The sequence below is a fragment of the Dipodomys merriami genome, unplaced genomic scaffold (genome assembly GCF_024711535.1).
Source record: "Dipodomys merriami isolate MVZ:Mamm:240054 unplaced genomic scaffold, mDipMer1.0.p SCAF_1, whole genome shotgun sequence".
Lineage (NCBI taxonomy): Eukaryota > Metazoa > Chordata > Mammalia > Rodentia > Heteromyidae > Dipodomys > Dipodomys merriami.
Genome location: NW_027202270.1, coordinates 11,529,884 through 11,542,113, shown reverse-complemented (window position 1 = coordinate 11,542,113; position 12,230 = coordinate 11,529,884).

Here is a 12,230-nt window from a genome sequence, read left to right as displayed (position 1 = left end):
AGTCTCTTATTTAAATCTGACTAGCTGATCAGCAAAGAAATTTCAGAGCAGTTCATAAACTGAAGTATGTGTCCAACAAGAAAGAAATACTATAGCTTAAAAAAAATCAATTCAAATAAAAGAACATCTCTCCTGTCCACTTCAACAAATTGATTTGAGTTAGATTCTCTCACTTTTGATCTTGACATTTTCAAAGCCAGGGATAAACTACATTGCTGGGGAAGACAGAGATTTCTGTTTTCCAGACTTGATCTAGGAAGGTCACAGAAAACATTCTAGAATTCTCACCACATTAAAAATATCTATTACTGTGTTCTTTTCCTTTTTACCATGATGTTAGCAGTTGAGTTAAAAGAACTGGTAGACCAAATGAAAACTTTCTTGTTGATGCTTTAACATCATCAAACTTCAATTTTTTAAATTATTTTACTCATTGAACTCTAGTGTATGTTAAATGAAAATATTAAAACTATCAATATTAAAATGAATATTCATGTAAGATTCAAGAATGTAATTAGTATTACTTTCTGAATTCATAACATCGTGTCTTGTTTAAACTTTAAGTAAATATATTTTAACAAAAATTATTCTATTTCATTTTTTATTTAATCCCAGAGGTATTAAATATATCCTAGAGGGAATTCAGGGGAAACATTATCTTTTTGAGGTGCCTAATTATGTGGAGACTCTAGCTTTAAACTTTAAATGCAGCATAAGGTTATGATTGGAATTAATAACCATAGGGTATGTACAGCAAGAGTAAAGAAGCAGAAGAAGAGGAAGAAGAGACAGAGAGAGAGACACACACACACAGACAGATACACAAAATTATCTTGCTTCTCATCTTGAAATTATTTAAATTAATATTTTAAAATAGACACCTTTCTTCTCCCTAATGGACCCAGCTGTTGTTTATGCAACAAAACTTTATATCTCTTTCCTAAGGATCTCAAATATTTTATGCAAATTCAAAAATATCGTTAATGTTCTCTTGCCACCTACCTTTTTGATACTACCTTTTAAAAAGGAGATATTATTTTGGTTACATTAAAAGACACACCAAATTTCAAGAAGAAAAAAGACACACTAAATTTCAGTAAATCAAGTTACTAAAACATCATCACTGAAAATGTAAATGTATATGAAAATATCTGAATGTAATCGCAGACCACAGAGCTAGTGTGTGACACATGTAACTAGTATGCTAGTATGTGAAGTATCTTCCTGTGTCCAGTTCACATAGGTCATAATTGCCTGGCAGATTTCCTCAGGTCATTACTCTTGACTGGCCGCAAGCTTGCATACTTGATGTTTATAGGTTGATCCCAAGCACCCTTTGAAGGATATTTTTATAAGTTAATTTTAAAAAGCCCCAGGTTATCTCATTAGTGTCTTTCGCCAAATAAGGATCTCTTTCCCATCTTTCTTTCTAAGACTTTCATTCTGCATTTTTAAATTTTTGTATTAAGAGCTACTGAGTTTAATTGGAACAAAAATCTTTTGAGCAGACGGAGAAGTCCAGAATGAGAAGGATGGTGCTAGTGCATAGCAGGGCTGTGCATTGCTTTGGAGGAAGACATAGGCAAATAAATAGACTGGTCATTTGGGAGACATTCATTTTTATGTTGATTAAACCCTAGTTTTCCAGAAGGTTTTAGATTTACTTTCATCGTTATTGCATGCCAGACCTTTGGCATGATGGTGTAAATCTATATTACACGTTCCTGTTTTGTGATAGTTGGACAAACAATGTTGGCAAAGCTCCCCATTTCCTTTGCAGCCTGATTCTGCCACATTGATGAATCAGGCTTTACTTTTTGTATGTCCTGGAGGATGTAACTCAATTACTTCTTGGAATAAAAAAGTGACAAAAAGTCAGACAATAAGTTCTTACTATAAAACAGGTAATCTAAAGTGTTTAATAAATTGGTAGAAATGAAGATTTAGTCAGATCTATTAGGATATAAATATGCTTCCATTTATACATACATGAAGAGACACATAATGCTTTTAAGTATCTATCAGAAAGATTAGTATGAAATATGGAATTTTTGCCAGAAAAAGCACATAAACTGTAGTTACTATATAAGATAAACTCAGAGTATGTTAAACTTGATAGCTAATACATTAAACTGGTAAACAAGTTATCATTTATTATCACAATGCTTATGTTGTGAAGAGATGTTCACACTCCTTGAAATATCCCTTTAATAAATAAAACAGACATCTCAGCTAGTTTGCACCAATTGTAGTCAGAAAGTCATTTTCTAAAATGAATGGCTATATTAAGGTAAATGCCAGTAGCCATCCTTCCTTGTATAAATTATGATGACCTACAAATTATTAGCCTCTGTCTGCCTTCCTATTTAAAAAATTTCATACTGGTATTTCAAAATGCAGGAGCATCTTTAAAAGAATAATCAAAGATACACCTTAGTGGAAAATATATTTATGCATTCTTAATAATTTGATTTAAAATTGTGTATGAAAGAAAGTGAATTTTAAAACTTCTAATTGAGAAAAATATCTTATAATGGAGTGAAAAAACAGTGTGGTAGTTCTGTGCATTTTTAGGCCAACTGTGGATACAGAGTGGGAGGGAACAAACAATGATTTGCTGCTTTCGTTCCAGAATTATAACCTTGGACTGAACACCCAGGGCATCAGCTTAAATTGCTGTGGCATAGCAGGAGGACAGAAATATCCTACAGTTTTGTAGATAACCTTTTATATTTGGAACCATGTCAGGAAATGAAAGGGACTCTTACGTAAGCAAATATTCTGGATAACTAGGCCTAAATATTTAACTATAGTTGATTTTTGAAATGAGTCTTTTTACTTCTTTGGCTTTTTCCAATAGTAATAAACTAACCTGATTACTTGTGATTTCATAGCTCACTGTCATTAACTTGATGGTCTCTGAGGACTTCCAGGGCTGTCTCCAATAAGCCACGCCACCTGGTCCTGTCATATTCCAAAATTATACTAATTTTCCTCAGGGTATATGTTTTCCACTTTAATCAATCTCATATTTCTTTGCATGAGTTATATGTTAAAGAATGATACCAAAGAATATTCCAATTGTGACACTGATACAGTTATAAATTGAACCCTTGTTAAAGATTTGTGATTCAGTAATGAATGTGGTGACTAGGAAGGGATGCTAACTTGTTCAAAGAAGAGCTCAATGAACACAGGTGCACAATTACAGTTTGGAGTGAACAAAGTAATGGAGGGGTCTTTATAATTCATCAGGACATAGAGGGTAACAGTTTTCCAGCCCATAAGAATATTTTAGTGTAATTTAGAAATTGTTTAAAGACAAACACCTTCAAAGATGGTTCAAAGACAAATAAAAACTAGTTAACCAAACCCAAAATGGAATGAACTGGAGAAACTCAGGGACAAGTAAAGATTAACAAAACCCAATGGGGTGGACTATCGATAACCTGGAATCTTCTTTTCACCCATTCTGATCTCTTACTTTTTTTTCTAAACAAGGAAAAAATATTTCTTAATTCTATTGCTGGCACTGTTCTAACAACACTATGTGTATTGATTTTATTATTTATATTTATTTATTATTCCATATTTTGTTAATGATAGTGATAACATAATAATATAAGGAATTCCTATTGTTCTCTCAGTTTATTGATGCTCTAAGCCTCAGAGATTGCATATGGTAAGATTCAAACCAAAGTCACTTCACTCCATCTTTCTTTTTTTCTTTATTATATAGTTTTTAGCCTTTAAACGGTTTGTTCTTATGTTCAGATATTTATACAAAGGGTTCTCTTATGTTCCACTCTAAGTATCAACGTACTTGAAATGTTCAAAAGTCATGTTTAATTTTCATTTATTCTAAAGTTTTCAAAAGCTATTCCTTGTTAAGCAACTTGAGGTAAACTGAATGATTCCCACATTGCTATGGGAGAATCACATATAGAAGAATTTTAACTGCTAGTCTGAGTTCCACTTAAATCACTCTGTTCACTTTGGAACAATACTTGAGTGGGAATCTCCACACATGTCTTCCGAATTAACTATGATGCATGTGTTAACTGCTGATTTTAATTACATCACTGCCTGAGTAGGCTGGGACCTAAGTTTCAGATAAATTGTATTTATAGGAAGTGTATATTTCATAAAATATAATTACATTGCATTGACCAGTGTAGACTGTGATAAAACATATTTACACTATTTAAACAGTTGACAATGTACAGTGTCCTAAAGCATTTTATATATAATATAATGGAGAATATCAAATAATAATATTAACCTTCACAGAAACTGCATATGTTCAGACCAATTTTATGAAAATAATATTAAATAAAATCATTTTCTGTACAAATAATGTCTGTAATCTCTAAAGCCTTGAGGGTCTCTGAAACTCCAATAGAGATTCATGACATCAAACTACTGTTTTCATTATACTAATAAAATATTAGTTGCTATATTCACTGAGTTGATTTTTTGTAGATGGCATAAAATTAAGAGTGGATAAAATTTTTGGAAACTTGTGGTATATATACACAATGGAATTCTATGCCTTCATCAGAAAGAATGACATCGCTCCATTTGTTAGGAAATGGAAAGTCTTGGAAAAAATTATATTAAGTGAAGTAAGCCAGGCACAAAGATCCCACGGTTTCCCTTATTTGCAATAACTAGCATATGTCTGAGACAATCAGAAAAGGTCAGATAAGTTGATGTTAGGCGAAATGAACCCCAAGATAAGGACCTAAATGTTTTTTCTTTCTTGCTATTGTTTCTAACATATTTATAAGATGATTTCTTTGTTGCTTTGTATGTCGCTCCCCCACAGTATAACCCCTGCTTTCACTGAATTTGATGTTGGTATAATTTGTGGAGGGGAAGGGAAAAAACAAATTGTTTAAATAGGGGTACAGGTAGACCCATTGCAACAATGAAATGTACAAGACACTGTCAAAAAGGAACTTTACAACTTTGGCGCTGGACTGGCCAGGGGGAGAGGAGGGATGATGGGAAGACATGGTAAGGGGAAACAGAGGAGGCAACAATGATTCATAAGAAATATACTCATTACCTTGTTCATGTAATTGTAACCCCTCTGTACGGTATTTTTACAATAATTTTTTTTTTTTTTTTGGAAACAGCAAAAGCCAAATAGCACTGGTAAAGGAAGAAAAATACAGTCTTACATGGATGAGTATCCTTAAAGAAACAATAAAGTTATAACTGTTTTAAATCCAAACTGTAAAAATATTTTAAATGATCTTTACAGTCAAATAAAGACTTGATATGGAGCATTTCTGTTGCATATCAAGTTTATGATAAAAAGTAATATGATGGAAACACTATTTTTACTTGAGAAGATGAGTAACAAACTATGCATATTCAGAAATACTTTCTCTGAAATGAGTAAAACAAGTCAGATTTTTAAGGCAAACATTTAATTACAGGTTCCTGACAGAAATCAGGCATTTCCCTAAAATTAGAATTTTGAGTTTTCTTGATGAATCTTATGAGAATAATATCAAGCATGTTTTCAAAAGTTATATTATCTAATAAATGTGTCAAAATTTGGAAGGCTCATTTATCTTAGTGGGCCGATTTTTTCACGTTACTAATGTGTGGTATAAAAAAATCGCTGGGTACAAAATCCACACAATCACAACATAAACAAGTAGATATTTGTATACATATTCACATATAAAATATATGTATTGATGTAGATTCTACACCAAACCAACTTTTAGGAAAGGTTGTGGTTTAGTTGAAAGAGTAAAGCAAAATATTCACATTTATTTCAAAAGGCTGTTAAGTCATGCTTCTGTTTCCAATAACATAGCTCAATAAACTGATTGCAGAATGAAATCTGGAAGCCAGCTGTCTTGTTTTAAGCCAGAATTAAGATTCTCAGAAATATAAATTAATGATACTCTTCTTACTAAATATTTGCTTTAGAAAACATTGTTTTAATAATATTTAATAATATTTATTTAATATGATTTAATAATATTTAATCATATTAAATAAAATCACTTTCTGTAATTTCTGTAATCTCTAAAGCCTTGAGGGTCTCTGAAACTCCAATAAAGATTCATGAAACCAAACTACTGTTTTCATTATACTAATAAAATATTAGTTGCTATATTCACTGAGTTGAATTTTTGTAGATGGCATAAAATTAAGAGTGGATAAAATTTTTGGAAACTTGTGGTATATATACACAATGTAATTCTATGTCTCCATCAGAAAGAATGACATCTCCCTATTTGTTAGGAAATGGAAAGTCTTGGAAAAAATTATATTAAGTGAAGTAAGCCAGGCGCAAAGAAACATAGGTCCCATGATTTCCCTTATTTGCAATATCTAGTATACGTCTGAGTCAAGCAGAAAAGGTCAGATAAGGTGATGTTAGGAGAAATGAACCCCAAGATAAGTATTCAAATGTTTTTTTCTTTCTTGTGATTGTTTCTAATTTATTTATAAGATAATTTCTTTGTTGCTTTGTATGTCGCCCCCCCACCGTATAACCCCTGTTTTCACTGTATTTGATGTTGGTATAATTTGTGGAGGGGAAGGGAAAAAACAAATTGTTTAATTAGTGATACAGGTGGACCCATTACAGCAATGAGACGTACAAGTCCTTAAATCGAAAAAGGAACTTGACAACTTTGTCCCCGGGGTGGGGGTGGGGTGAGGGGGAAGGGATGGGTAGGGGAAACAAAGGAGGAGGCAACAATGCTTGATAAGAAATGTACTCATTAACTTGCCCATGTAATTGTAACCCCCCTGTAAGGTATTTTTACAATAAAAAAAACCCCGGATCTCTTAATATGTTATGGATTTCTTATTTTGTAATGATAAATACTTTAAACATTTAATGTACATGATAGAAGCATTAATACACATATCCCATACAAACAAAGACTCTAGGGTAATCAAAATTGTGTAAGAGGGTAAATAGATCAGAACACCATAGTTTGACACCCACTTCCCATTACTTTGAGTCATTGATTGCTGTGTTTTTTTCATTAATGCAATCATGGGATTATTTGTCATGTGTCTAACACTGATTTTGGAACTCGAAATCACATTCTAGATGAAGCAGATTGTGTTTCTTCCCAGGTAGACTTTTGTTCTGACCCATTGTGGAGATATACTTTTAGTAGGTCGGGGAAAAAATGATTATTTGGAGATATATTTGAGATGATAAATTTTCAGTAGGTGCCATGGTTTGATATGAGTTTGGAATTTATAGTGTTTTAATATTTACTACCCACCACGTTTTTGCTAGAAAAAGAAACAACTAACTCTTTAAGTATTTGTGCCTTAAAGTGCTAATTACCTGAAGTGATTAAAAAATAGTTGTAATTCTGCTTTTCTAGAAGAGCATCCATGTTTTAGTAGTCATAGCACATATACTTCCTTGAAGAATCTATATTCAGCCCCTTAAATGTTTAATGATGATCCTGTTAATTATTTATGTATTTTTCTCTTTTTCATAGCATGCTTATTTTGCTTGAAAAGATGATAGGCTACACTTTTGTTACAAAAATATGTAATTTTCATTCCTAGAGATCTGAAAAGAATAAAATATACATGTATTTGTACATGTAAGTTAAAGTGTTCAAAGCCAGCCTGGGTAGGAAAGTCTTATCTCCAGTACACTACCCAAAATCCAGAAATGGAGCTATGATTCAAGTGGTAGAGAGCTATCCTTCACCAAAAGATGCTCAGGGGCAGCACACAGGCCCCAGTGTTCAAGCCGCAGGATTGACACCAACAATAAATAAATAAAATGTTAGTTGATTACAAGATAACATTTGGAGGTATTTTAGCTTCAGAAATGTAGAAAGGAAGGTAGTGGCAGATAAGACCGCTAATACAGGAAACACTGAGTTGGCAAAATAGCATGTCGAGAACAAAAAGTATATTTAACAATGCATAATGCTTCCTTAACCCCAGGTAATATTTCACATGGGGAATGTCAGAAGTATCACTAGCAAGTTCAGGAACATAGAATAGCACTATTATCTTTTTTAAAAAGGCTAAACCATATTTATGAAAACATGACGACAAACAGTTGGAGGGATTTTGCAGGGACCAAAGATGCTCTTGATAGCTAACTGTTTATATAAGAAAATGCAGATACTTCCAATTCTTGAAAATGAGAATCCCAGGTAACCTTGAACCTGCTATGCTTAGCACCTTGGAATTCAGTTCCAATAACATAAATCAGTATAAGAATCAGCACATGAATTACAAGAAAAGAAACTCCTGTTCTTTTTCCACTGTGTCTGAATTCTGCAGACATTCATGGGAATTTTTTTAGTAGGGTGACACTGAAAATTAAAACCCCCAGGGCTCAGAAGTACCAGCAGGGATGAGAGGAAGGCATGACTTTCATCCCCCCTTTTCTCAAATTTATGCAGGAAAAACACAGCTTAGAAGTTAAATGTGTTGGATTCTCTGTACTGGGGTGAAATTATCATCTTAATTCATACAGCAAAGGTCTCACTGAAATTCCTCTCCGTGTCGATATTACTTTACTCGATTACTTGTCAGGATGCTGAGGTCAGGCGCATTCCTTTCCAGCCAGGCTTCTGATGTGCAGTCCATCCTTTAATGTTTGTGGGGCATCTTTTCCTCTCTGCTAACAGGGTGACCACCCACCCGAGTTAGTACATGGAACTGAAGAAATCATACATAGGAACTACCTTTAAAGCCCTGCTTCGTGGTGGGCACCACTACATAAATACTTCCCTGGTTTGCTTTGGAATTAAAAAAACTGGTCTTTTCCATTTGTCTATTTTTAAAAATTCAGATGGCTTGGGGAGCTATCTGGTCACAGGCATAAACAGAAACTATGACTCCAAATGCATTTCTAGACTTGCAAATGGTCATTTACAAAGAGATTTCATTTCAAAATGCTTAACTTTCAAAAAGCATAGTGTTAACTACTTCTTCATAGGAGTGTGTGTGTGTGTGTGTGTGTGTGTGTGTGTGTGTGTGTGTGTGTGTGTGTGAATGTAATTGGAATTTAGAATGCAGAAGAATTTAAAATAGAAATCAAATTTATGGAAACTGTAATTTTATGGTGCTCTTAACAAATAATTGGAAAGCTTAGGTGTCTCAGCTGTAAAAAGAGAAACACATCAATTCTACACTGAGGCATATTCAAGTTTGCAATGAGATTGGATCTAGATACAGAATTAAGTTCCACTTCACAGAGCTGAGGGAGTAATGTGCCATCACCTGGTGCTAATTTAGGACAATGTGCACACATTGCATTATAACTCATCCATGTTACTACATTTGAAGACAATTTGGTTTACCTTTTATTTCATAAAGTCAGTCATAGATATACAAACAGTTGTGTGGCACATAATGAAGATTATTATATTTCAGAATAGAAATTTAGGGCTTTTGAAAATAAAAGAACTTGTTTGAGCATGTGGAAATTGCACACAGGAAATCTTAATTAGAACTGAACTTCCTCTTATCTTCTCTGAAGGTGATAGATTAGCCTGGACATCTGTGAAGTTATTGTTTTCATATTTCAATTTTGGTTTCATTCTAGCCATTTCCCCAGTTAGTTCCGTCCATAGAATGAAGATGCACTACATGAAAATTAGCTGATTCCTATTCAACTATAGCAACTGTATTCTTTTATCTAGAAGATTACAATTAATCAACTCTCTGGATAAAATGTGGCTGGGTGCTGGTGGCTCATGCCTGTAATCCTAAATTAAGAGATGAGAGCTGAAGTTTTCTGTTTGAAGCTAGCATGGTCAAAAAGTCCATGAGATCCCAAATAACTAGCTGAAAATCTGGGCTGGAGGTGTGGCTCATATGGTAGATTACCAGTTATGAGCAAGAAAGCTGAACAAAAGGGTGAGACCCTAAGTTCTACTACCAGCAGAGGTGAACAGTAACAAGATTATTTAAATTATTTTAAGGCATTATATGCATGTTTTTAAAGTACTTTTACTAATAAGATTATGCCTTGTAAATCTAAGATTTTCACTGAGTTTGCTAAAGGCAAGATCAGATAAGGATAGTATGCTCAACCCAGACCAATGAGAAATCTAATCTCAGCAAGACCTTTACCTCTTTTTGGGCAAAACACTATTTGATTGGTTTGTATACTTTGTCTATGGCCTCAGTGTAATAATTCACTCCCAGTCCTATTTCATTGCTTATCTCTCTGAGTTGTTAGTAAACCTACTTCAGAATAAAAAAAAAAGACAGATTGTTTATTAGTAGAAATCAATCTGTGTTTCTCAGTTCCTGGGGTCAGTCAATAGTCTAATACTATTTTTAGGAGAAGTCAGTGTATATTACTAAGCTACTGCTTGAGACCAAATCAACCAGGCAGCATGATATAAGTAGCTGAAATGGGAAATGTCACAAATGAGCTTTAATTGTTCCTCTTGACAATTATTGAACTGCTTTCCTGATGACTTTCTCTTCCCCATTCTGGCAGATAAATCAGGAATAGCTAACAATCATGTTTGCTGGATTTTTATTAATTCAGGGTGAGCTTAAAAATTGACATATTGAACTTGTAATAGCTCTGATGATTCAATCTCTCTCCCACTTCAAATCACACACAGCTGCACACTGCATAAGCTATAGACTTCATTCAGATTTTTTGACTTCTTTTCTATAATATGATCTGCTTTGATGTAAATATTAAATAGTTCCAGCATTTGATATTTGTATCAAGCAGCATTTCCAGATTTTCTGCAGGTCTGGGAAATGTAAACAGGGAATAAGATCACATAGAAGATAACATCCTCCTGTTTCTGTATTGGCATATGTGCACTGCTGGTGCACATGCATGCACACGCACATATCATCATCATCATCATCATCATCCTCAATCTTGAGGTGAAGACAAGAGGAGTTTAAAGTTACTAGGTAGCAAGGAGAACAGATGATTAGCACAATATGGAACCTGACTGAACATATTAAGATTTTAAGTGTTCAAGAAGAGAGATAGTTTGGGGAAGAGCCCTAATTTTGTGAGCAGAATACATATGTATGGCAACCCCTATTTCTGTGCCATTCAGAAATAATTCCCATGGCTTAAAAGATGACGCTGTATACTTCTGCACGTGTGTCAGCAAAGAGGCAGAGAAAGGAGAAATAAATGGAAATAAATCCACAAATTCCTGAAGGAATATATCTCATACGATAGGTGGTTCTCCTATCCTTTTCTTTTGATCAGTGAGAAAAATTTGGGTATCTGTTAAAATGCAATATAATTGGCACCTCTAAAGCCTTGTTAGTACCCAGGTTTTTGTCTGTCATGTCATTGCATTTTTATATGTTCAATGAGAGTTAGGTTGCCGTGACAGAGAAATGGAGGAAGGCGCTGTGGATGGATATCTCTGCTGTCCAAACTGTCATGGCTCGCTGTGACTTTGCTTATAGACTGCTAAAGGCACTTGTCTACATTTTCAGTTCCCAAGGGCCTTTCCTAACAGCTGTAATCATCACCTCAAAATAGAGGAGGGGAGAGGAAGACATCTCCAGATGCCCCTGCTCAGAGTTGCCCAGCTTGTTGGCAGCTGCTGTCTCTCCAGGGAATGCCCACAGGTGAAATCTGGCTCAATACCTCACTGGGTCAGGGTCCTGGTTGGTGGGAGGGCCTAAGAGGTGGGCGGAGACATGTGTGGCAGTCATTTGGATTGTTGATACCTGCGATAGAGGCTGAGCTACCAAAGCCAGAGGCATCCCTGAGGCCTCTTAGGACTCACTTAAGAAATATTTCAATAAAACCAACTATGATTTGTAGTGTAGATCAGTAATGACATCACGGAAACAATAGCTTTCAAATGCTGGTGGATGTTTTATGGTAGCAATTAACACTAGATATTTAGGATGTTAAAAATTCCAGACTGACTCTTTCAAAATACAGGACATTTCTATAGGGGTAGGTTTGGCTAATTCAGCGATTGCTATGATTCTATCAGCATTGTGATGTTTAGGTGATTCAGTACTGCCATCCTTGGCATATGGGTGCATTCTCATGATTATCATAACCCAATTTTATTTTCATATTAGAAAGCCTGGAGATCAAAAAGGGATCATAATTCTTATTGGCCCTTTGTTTATTGTTCATGTTTAACTTCTGGAGAAAAAAAATTCTTTTGATTGTACTGAGGTTTAAAGTCAAGGCATTGTGCTTGCTGGGCAAGTGCTCTACCATATGAGCTATAGCCCTGCCT